This window comes from Diachasma alloeum, unplaced genomic scaffold (genome assembly GCF_001412515.2).
Source record: "Diachasma alloeum isolate Michigan unplaced genomic scaffold, Dall2.0 Dall_scaffold_00340, whole genome shotgun sequence".
NCBI classification, from domain to species: domain Eukaryota; kingdom Metazoa; phylum Arthropoda; class Insecta; order Hymenoptera; family Braconidae; genus Diachasma; species Diachasma alloeum.
The window spans coordinates 475875-487245 of NW_021680479.1; positions in this window are offsets into that span (position 1 = coordinate 475875).

Here is an 11371-nt window from a genome sequence, read left to right on the forward strand (position 1 = left end):
CACACACACACACACACACACACACACACATGCGGAATAATTCACCAATGCTAGTTACGGTGAGGTATTTCACTCGGGGCTTTTGTTTTTTCCTCGGTTTTTAAGCAATGATAACCGCTGGCTCGATAGTGAAGACAATGATAATAGGTTTTTCCTAGTTTATACTTTGGAAAAAATAATGAGTACGACGGATAGTGCATGTTGTCTAGACGTTGGGTGCGCAATTTTTATTGAAAGAGAGCGGGTCAAGTGTCAATTTCTCAACAAATGAAATCATCGAAGTATGAAAATTCATTTTTGCGAACAATATTGGATTCTTGACGAATTTATGAAAATTGGTAAAATACTATTTTCAAGAAGAAAAATTTGGAATTCTTTTTTTTTAATTTAACGTTCATTTTTGTGAATTTGGGATCATCTATCTCAATTAATCTCAATTTTAAATGAAATTATCGAAATATGAAAATTGATTTTGAGAAAAAATTTATTTTCTTAAAGAGTTTGCAAAGCTAGATAAAAAACTATTTTAAATATTTATTACTAATTTTATAAAAGTATATTTTCGATGGAAAAAATTATTTGAAATAATTTCTATTTCCAGTCTACGAAATGATTTATAAAACTACTTTGAATAATTAGGTTTTATTAGTTGAAATCAAGACGAGAAATTCTGAATTCTCTCTTTCAATTTCACATTAATTTTGTACATTTATGAACATCAATCTCAATCAGTGTCAATTTCAAATGAAATTATCGAATTATAAAAATTGGTTTTGAGAAAAAATTTATTTTCTTAAAGAGTTTGCAAAGCTAGATAAAAAACTATTTTAAATATTTATTACTAATTTTATAAAAGTATATTTTCGATGGAAAAAATTCTTTGAAATAATTTCTATTTCCAGTCTACGAAATGATCTATAAAACTACTTTCAATAATTACGTTTCATTAGTTGAAATCAAGAAGAGAAATTTTGAATTCTCTTTTTTAATTTCACACTAATTTTTTTAAATTTATGGACATCAATCTCAATCAGTCTCAATTTCATCACCATTAAATAATTACAATCGTATATCTATTTGATATTAATTTAATATTCCCCGGTGTTATAACTACCTGCCATTTCCAAGTCATAAAGCCCGAGAAATAAATGAGTATTTGAATAATTTAAATCCACGAAATTTCATTCAACAGAAATGATGAACATCTCCCAAGATTATTCTATGTAATCAGACAGATGAAAAAATTGGATTCATCTCCCTTTCCATTTTAAAAACCCAAATTAATAAATTCTAACAATATTCTCTTTCGAAAAATGAAATTAACAAAATAAAAACTTGTTCACTGAGAAATTCTCCCGTCCTCACCCAATGCCACTATGAAGCCTTCAATCTCCTCCACCCCCATCCAATAAAGATGTCATGATTTACTATTCAGCTCTCGTGAACGACTGAAACACCCGTCCAAAATAAAATGCAAACAAAATCCTCAGCATTGAGATGCACTCGAAATATTCACATTGTCAATGATGCCAAATTGTCAATCTATCAACTCATTATCTAATTGAAACCGAATACACGGAGAGAAATGTTCAGTAAAAATTACGGAACTCACAATTCGCTCACCGATTACGGAATCAACTCAGAAAATTTAAGTGAGGGTATCGTAATTTTTCACAGGAGATTCAGATGAAAATTAGGGAACACTCTGGAAAAATTTTGTGACAGTACCGTAAATTTTCCTACAACCACATTTCCCTCCGGGATTACGGAAAAGATAAGTAATTTTTATTGAATATTTCTCTCCGTGTACCTCCATCATTATTTCGAATCGTCAAACATGATAAATAAACTAGCACTCAAATAATTTAAATCGATGCAATACTATTTGAAATGATTGATGAATTTCTTTTCAAAATTACTTCATTCTATTATTCGAACTATTTTCGTAACTGCGACTAGTGATGCCATCGAGACGAGTCGAGAATTATTTCGACGAGATCATCACGGTCTGGAAAAACATCGAAAGTTTTGGAATCGTCGCAATCTCGAAAGACATTGGATCGTTGCATCTCGTCACAATTCCGGGAGGATTTATCTTGCCTAGATCTCGAGACTTTCGGTTTTTTAAGTTCACGAGAGACGAGACAGATATCGAGACAAACATTTGAAAAACAGAAAATACTGAAACTCAGACGTGATGGATTCTTCCAAGTTCGCGACGAGATGTAACGATCCAACGTCTTTCGAGATTACGACGAATCCTAAACTTTCGACATTTTTTTAGACCGTGATGATCTTTCCAAAATAATTCTCGTCTAGTTTCGACGGCATCACTAACTGCGACGCATTCCAACGGAATGCAAAATCGAATGTTTCATTTCAGTTTTGGAATGGCAAATGAATGAATAGTATTTGCTCAGATCCACGTGCAATAATCCCGAATTATGTTCAGGACGCATAGGTGACAATGGAATACTACTTGTGTCGATGCATCGGTAATTTTGCAATTGCGGCTACAATGTTACATTTTTTATTTTCATGACTTCACCTGTTACACTTTTTTTTTTAATTTAACGTCAATCTCAATTAGTCTCAATTTCATCATGATTAAGCAATAAAAATAGTATTCCCATAAAATATCAACAAATGAAATTATCGGAATATAAAAATTCATGTTGAGAAAAAAATTTTTTTTTTTATAAAAGTTTGCAAAACTAGATTAAATAATATTTGGAATATTTATAACTAATAGACATTTCGGAGACGCTAAAAGTATATTTTCAATGTAAAAAGTATTACAAATAATTTGGTTTCAGTAGTCGGAGTTAACGAGAGAAATTTTGAATTCTCTTTGTTTAATTTCTCATTCATTTTTGGTCAATTTGAGAACGTCAATGTCACTCAATTAGCCTCAACTTCATAATGAATAAAATAAAAATCGTATTCCCATATAATAATAACAAGTGAAATTATCAAACTATTTTAATTAAATTATCGGAATAATTTTCAATGGAAAATAAATTTATCAAATAATTTTAATCACTGTAATACTATTTGAAATGACTGACGAATTTTTCTTTTCAAAATCACTCTCACTCTATAATTCGAACTATTTTCGTAACTGCGACACATTCTGACGTAATGAAACATCAAATATTTTTGAATATATTTTTCATTTTTAGAACGACTAACGAATGAATACTATTCACTCAGATTCATATGAAATAGTTCCCAGTTATCTTCATGACGCATATGCAGCAATGGAATATTACTTGTGTCGATGATTTTGCAATAGCAACTACAATGTTACATATTTAATTTTCATGACATCACCTATTGTACATTGTTTCGCGAATTATTCTACGAGTCCACCTATATCCGCTCCGATATTATTTCCACGATATGAAGAAAGCCATTACGCCAATTTCCTCTGCTGATTACCCCACAATATCTTCATTGCAATTTATTTATTCGTTCTAAATCGAGCTAGTGCAAACTAACTGCACATTATCGTCGATAACTCGCAACCGGTAGAGTCGAATTTCTCCATTTTTTTTTCGTTTTAAAGGTCTTTTATCGAGCTGTAAAATGAACTTCGACTCATCGAAATCGCATCGTTGGGTCGCAAGATATCGACAATTAAACACAATCATTTTTGCTCGAAAATCTTTAACTTTAATTTTTTTCGAACGAGTGGACGTACATCCCATTGAAATTAACTCGAGATTATGTGTCCTTGGATCTACGAACCCGTTTGAATACATATATCTCTCATTATTTCTGCCGAATATTCAGATATTTCGTAAATGGAATCGATCTTTCGTGCGAGACTCCCTTCTTATTTCTTCATTTCTCTACAATCTACCTCTGGTCATTCTCATGGCCAATGATCCATTAGTTAACAACATAGCGACCGGTTACACACGTGGATGGCCTATACGTTTCACCATAAGTCCGCGGCAACAGTGAATTCAATACTTCTTGGGCGACTGACCTTGACGGGTCAGCGGATCATAGAAACTGAAAACCTCGGGATCGCGTGGACAGGGACATGTAGACAAGACGAAGGGTTTCACCGCCAGTCAATGACTCCTTGGAGGGAATTTTTCTTTTTTTTTCTTTTCGAGGATAAAAATAATGACAACGACTGAATGCGTCATTCGGAGGGGATTTCCCGTGCGTCTACGGGGAATTGTTTACACATTTTTAAGTTCAATATTTGACCGATTGCAAGTGTCTTTGAGTGTTCAAGGTTCTAAACACATTTCCGTTGGTGACTTTCCCTGGAGTATTGAAACATCCGTTGGTACATGGGAAAAATGGGATTTTAGAGAATTGCGCGCGGATTATTTGTATGATTCTGGGAAAATGTTGGGAAATTTTTTAGTTCATTCTCATGGTTTTGGAGATTTTTAATGGTTATGTTTTTTAATTCGATATTTGACTGATTGCAGTGTTTTTTGACTTTTTGTTAATTGAATTAGATTAAGGTCCGGTTGCATATCTTTGATTAATATCGTTTTCTAGGGGGCTACGCTCTCCGCTCGCCAACGCCTATATGACCTCCATATGACCCCCGTATGGCGCCCATGGTACTTATTCTGACCCTTGTGACCCTTATTTAGACCCTTGTTTCTTTTATTTGGTCCCTTAATGTGACCCTTGTAATCCTCATTTGGACCTTTATTTTGACCCTCATGATCCTCAATCTGACTCTTGTCCTCATGACCCTCAATCTGACAATCGTGACCCTTATTCTGACCCTCAGGACCCTTAATCCGACTCTCGTGACCCTTAATCTGACACTGGGACTCTTATTCTGTCCCTCATGACTCTTATTTTGACCCTCATGACCATTATTTCGACCCCCGTGGCCCTTACTTTGACCCTGAGGATCCTTAATCCGACTCTCGTGACACTTAATCTGACCCTCGTGATCCTTATTCTGACCCTCATATCCCATACTTTGATCCTCGTGACCCTTATGACCATTATTTTGACCACCGTAGCCCTTATTTTGACCCTTGTAACCCTTAATTTTGGAGTCTTAAATTCGAGTACCAAATTTTCATCACCAGAAGTCGATTTGGGTGTTTATAAGGGTCAAGTGTAATATGAGGGTCAGACATTAAGTGTGAGAATATAAGGGTCAAAAAGTGTAGGTTAAAAAATGAGGGTCGGAATATTAGAGCGAAAAACTGAGGGCCTGAATGTAAATATAATAATAATATATGACTTATATTTAGACCTTCATTGCCTGACAACCACTTTTTTTACTTTTATATTCTGACCCTGATGTTTTGACCCTAATATTTTGCCCCTCATTTTTTAACCTCCACTTTTTGACCCTTATATTCTGACCCTTATATTACACTTAAGAGGGCTCGCTACAAGCGGGCCTGATACAAAACAAAAATTTAAAAAATAATTGAAAAACTGAATAATAAGAATCATGTGTTCTCTGGTTCATTCGTAAAAGCGTCTGAAAGAATCCCCACTATTTTTAGTATATATAGCTACTCTCGAACCGCGTTAGGTTTGAAATTCGTGTTGTGTTTCGAAATAGACACGTAAATTAATTAATGGATGGTGAAGTTGACTTCTGATTTTGACACGTCTGGTGAAATGTGGATGTGATCTTGATGCAATCAATCTTGATTTCTAAATTCATTCGCTTTGAAATTATCTCAATGTGCGATGCCCATTGACTTCAGAACTGTAATCTTAATTTCAGGACATTCTGAAATTTATCACATCGTAAAATTCTGAGAAATTGCGATTGAATCGTTTGAAAATGATGAAAGAGAAAATGTCATTGTAGTGAAAATTTCAGGATCAGGAGAGTGACATTTCCTTCAATTTGGGGGTAGAAAATTTTAAAATTTCAACTTTCACTGAAAAATCAATGAAATTCCAAATTTTTAAACAGCAGACCGTCGAGAATTTCCCAACTTATTTGAATTTCTAATAAAAATACGAATGTTCATTACGAAATTACACAGAATTTTCAATTAATTCAATTAATTCAAGAAAATATTTACTTCAATTTTCATGATTTCCGTCAGTTTTCTTGCAATAATTGCCCTGAAATCTAGTTTCCATTGATTTTTTTCATAATATTTTCAACTTTCAATACCAAAATTCCTTCAAATTTCACTGAAACTGAAATGTGATGAAAGTTCTCAGGAAGTATACCAGAAATTTCAGTTAAAATTTTTTTTTACAACGGATGACAAAAAACGTCACAACTCTTTTTATTTTTCTTTCAAAGTGGATTGAATTTCACTGACTGTCTGATCACACCACTTCCGACCTTCACCCTCGTCATCCGTTTCCGCAAGAAAATTTCTCATGGAAACGAAATTCAGTAGCGAAGTGGTAAAAGGAGATGAGTTAATTTTGACAAATGACCAGTTTTCAATTAATATCTCGGAATCTAAGGAAGATAGCAAAATTTTTGTTATAACATTTTTTGTGGAGCTGATTGAGTGCTACAACAAATGTAATTACAAAAATTTCGCTATCTCCCTTCGATTCGAAAATATTCCTCAAAAAATCAACTGGGAGAAAAGTCGACTTATCTTCGTTTGCCACTTCACTACTGAATTATTCTCAATGAAAGAAAATATAAATTCCCAGTTTTGTTTGAAAATTTGATGAGACCAAAGGTTGCAAGTGGCATCATCGGGGAAATCTCATTAACCCAGCCCATTTTGCCCCAGCAATTTTCTAGATAAACTGTTCACTTCAGAAAAGTAGTTTTTACGTTTTCTCTATTCGAATTCCTCTCCAAGCCATTATATTTACTGGGACAGGAACGAAATTTCTCTCATTCTTCGAGTAATAGTCTCCATTCAAGGAAACTGCACTTCACTGGATCTATGGCCCTACGTGACTCTTGTCTCGTATTGAGTCCACGGTCGAGGTCACCGTGTGCAGAGCCCCGATCACTGAATGAACCAAAAATTTTCCCACTAAAACGCCTAAAAATCTGACGAGAAAAGCCGAGGTAAAAATAAAACTACGTGAGATGCCTGGCCAAACATGTATTACATAAGATTATTCAGAAATGACAGGCCTTCATCTTTTGTTTGTAGGAGAAAAAAAGAATATCTCCTTTTTTGGTCAGTTGTCGAATGTCTCAGACACTCACTGGCAACAATTTTTGTCTGAAATTTCCGGTGCACTTTTTGAAAATTTTTATCGAATTCAATGGAAACTTCAATTAAAACTGAAAGGTCAAGGAATTTCGTAGAGAAATCAAACAGAACTGTAAATTTCAGTTTGATTTTTCCCTGAAAATCAATGGAAACCCAGAAAATTCCGGTAAATATATTCTTGACTCAATTCCTATTCCAATTCACCCAAATGCCAGTGACTGAGGCTAAAAATATGTGATTTTAATACTAATATTGTTATAAAATGAGATTTATTGTATCTTGATGGTTTGGTGGAAGTATATAGACGGCTTGTGCAGATGTAAAACTGTAAAAGTAGCATCAATGAAATAAATTCTATTCTATTCTATATTCTTGACTCCTCACTCTTTCATATCATCGCTTCATACTGTGCCGTCTCATCATGCACTCAGTCTTGTAAAAATTATCGTCAATTTCTCGATGCTCATTCAGCAAAATGAACACACAAACAGACTCTTTCTTTTAGTATCAACTATTAGGGACTAAAGAAATTGAATAGAAATGTTCTCAAACGTATTGATTCCTTCTTCAACTCCTCAGGATTGAATATTTGAAGAAGTGATGTAAATCGTTACGAATAGTACCTAAAGAATTATTTTGTAAACACATTTGTATTTTTGTAATTTTTTTATAGCAGAATAAACCACATGGTTGGATGCTTAAATAAAAAAAACTATTAGGGATATGGAATGTAAATATTTGGTTGAACGCCCCTCGGAACTTACAACAAATTCCGTTAAAAATAAAACCAATAATATATTCTGTGACACTGAATGTGATTTAGGGGGAAAAAATCATGAAATTTCATATTTCACTGAAAATTCAATGTAATTTGACACTGAATATTTATGTTAGATTGGAAACTCAAATAAATTAAGGAATTCTCGTCTTTATTCTGCTTAAAATTCTGGAATTTTACTGAATTTTCAGTGAAGCCTGAAATTTCATTATCTTTCTTCACTAAATTGTATTCCCCTGTCTCTATCCTGAAAATTAAAAGTCAACAGTTCACGAAATTTCATTTTTTTTTCTAACAAAAAAAAAATGCAGAAAAAAAAGTGCTGTTCGCATACATTTGATTTTCGTTTTCTATTTTTCTGAGAAAATGGGAGGGATTTATACGATCGGCTTGAGTCTAACTCTGGTTTGAAAACAAGGGAAGTGTATTTACGTCAAAACTGTATTAGCATGTATAAAAGTTCATGTGTCTGATGATCATAGACATTCAACTCATGCCATAGTCTGTGGCTTTTGACCTTGATATTCTTCATGGAGAGAAAAATTGTGTTAAAAATTACTCCTGAGTTTTAGAAATTGCGGAGATGGTCAGCAATTTTTATCAGAATTCTTGTGAAGATAATTTTAACGAAAATTCCAATATAAAAAAAAAAGAAGAATTGAAAAAAAATTATAATTTTATCAGAACTTGAACATTTCGATTAAAAATTCCTCAAAAATATCATTAATTCATCACATTATCCTCTAGACATCAGACAAAGTTTCTAAAAGATAAATATAAGTATAAAAAAAAGAGAAAAATTCTGTTATAAATGATCCCTGAATTTAAGTAACTGTGGAGATGTTCAGTAATTTTTATCGGAATTCCTGTGAAAAATGCGATATATTCAACAAAAATTTTAGTATAAAAAAAAGGATTAAAAAAAAATATTGTCAGAACTTTAACATTTCACTGAAAACATTTCGATTACATTTTCCTCCAGACAGCAAGCTAATTCTCTAAAAGATGAATATAATTACTACAGCAGTAAAAAATAATTCAACAATTAGCTAAAAAATCAAATATGAAAAAAAAAATTGAAAACAATCATAATTTTCTCCAAACTTCAATATTTCGATTAAAAATTTCGCAGAAATATCATTAATTTATGATTAATGAATTTTACACAATGAATGAACAGCATAACAATGAAAAACTCGAAAAATAATTTCACAAATTAATGACAAAAAATACAAAAAAATAATAGAAACCATCGACGTTCAATGACTCGACAAATTTCCGTTCCATGCGAGCAGATCTGATCAAATTCATCTTCCGAAATGTAAAAAAAAATTCAACCGGCTCCTCCCACCCAGAATAATCGATTAAATTCCCCCTAAAATTCTACTTTTAATTCTCAAAGAGAAATTGAAGGTGAAATGAAGCGTTGGGAATAGCCGTGAATGCTGGGAAAGAGGCTGAGGAACGGTACTTGCAGTCAAAAACTGTCTCCTCATCGCACGAATGAGACGAGAGCAGGTGCTACTTTACGGGATAGAAAATTTGCCTACTATATCCGTCTAAGAGCCCGTAAAATAAAATTGTTGCAGTGAATCGAATAAAAACCGTAATGCTCTTGTTAACAGTCGAAAACAATTTCTATTATGCGATAGTAAACCTAGATATTTCTGCATTCCAAGGTCTAATCCTGTCTAGAATATTTCCAGGTGGTGATAAAATACAGCTCTCGCTCCACGGAAGGGACATACAATATCCCATTGACATATTTATTTCGTAAAAACATATCTTTCAAGATATATTTGTTGCAAAATAAATTTTTGTCGGACGTACAAAAAAATTGAGCGCATTCGAATGGCGTTTTGATGCGTTTTTAGTCGTATATTTACTTCCATGGGGGTGTCGTACCCTATCGAACCGAAAAACCGCCCTTATCCAGCCTCCAGATGTCGTTGGGAGTGTCTCCAGTCGAAATAATCCTCGTGCCCCACCCGGTGTCATCAGACAAATAATCGAATGACTGTGGTATTATGAATTGTCAATTTTCTTGTGCACTGGAAACTCCGAGAGACGAGGGAGGGGATGATCGAGTGATTTATCGACTTGAAATTGCTAATGTTTAGGTAGTAGAGACAGTCCGTACCCAATCAGCCGGCCAGTTTGTGCGTTCAGTAGCGCTACTGAGGTGACGAGATTATTTTGCAAAAGCTCGGGCTTTCGCTGTGGATAAGGAAGAGCGCGGAAAAAAATATACTTGAATCAAGTATATTTTATAGTCAATTGGGGAATGGGTATTTCAATTCGAAGATGATTGTTTTGTGTCAGGCCGGACTGTAGCGAGCCCTCCTAAGTGTAATATAAGGGTCAGAAAATAAGGGTCAAAAAGTGGAGGTTAAAAAATGAGGGTCAGAGTATTAGGGTCTAAACATTAGGGTCAGAATATAAAAGTAAAAAAAGTGGGTGTCAGGCAATGAGGGTCTAAATATAAGTCATATATTATGCTTGATCACCGTTTTTAACCCTTATATGACCCTCATTGCCTGACACCCACTTTTTTGACTTTTATATTCTGACCCTTAGTTTTTCACTCTAATATTCCGACCCATTCCATTTTTTAACCTACACTTTTTGACCCTTATATTCTCACACTCAGTGTCTGACCCTTATATTACACTTGAGAGGGCTCGGTACCACCCGGGCTGATTCGAAATAATCATCCTCGAATTGAAATACCCATCCCCCATTCGAGTATATTTTTTTTCGTGAGCCGATCGGAATATCAGGAGTATTTATTTTGAATTTATGAAATGTTGCTCAACATGTTTTAAAAAAATATCAATTCAATTCATTGCGTTTTCGTCTGGAGAAAATAACTTTTTCTATTCTATTTATTATTCACTGAAATATTCGATTACGTTTCACGTCATTTTGGTTTTATAGGCACGAATGAATTAACAGTATTTAGTCGGCCGGAATAATCAATTTGAAGCGATGGTTGTGGACGTATTTCCTCACGGGTATTATTATTCAAAGTGATTTTGATATTTATCTCAGATTTTATAAGTAAAATGATAATTGTACATAATTTTCACCCGAACTCTAAAATGACGAGTTTTCAATCTTCAATAACTCGGAATCGGCAGAGTGAAATTTTCGATTTTTCATTCAGTTTCAAGATATTTTTTTGATCTTCAAAACGAGCTGTGACTCATTCAAATCGTATCATTCGTTCGCGAGATATTGGGGATTGAAGATGAGCCGTTTTACCTCACCTTTCACTCGCAAAAAAATTAGTTTAACATTAACGACATTGCAGATAATTTAGTTTTTATTCGTCAGGAGTTGTTTTCATTCTCAAGCCCATTACAATAGCTGTTGTTCGACTATTTATTCATAACACATGAACGGAATTTGAATAAAAAATTCGAGTGCAACT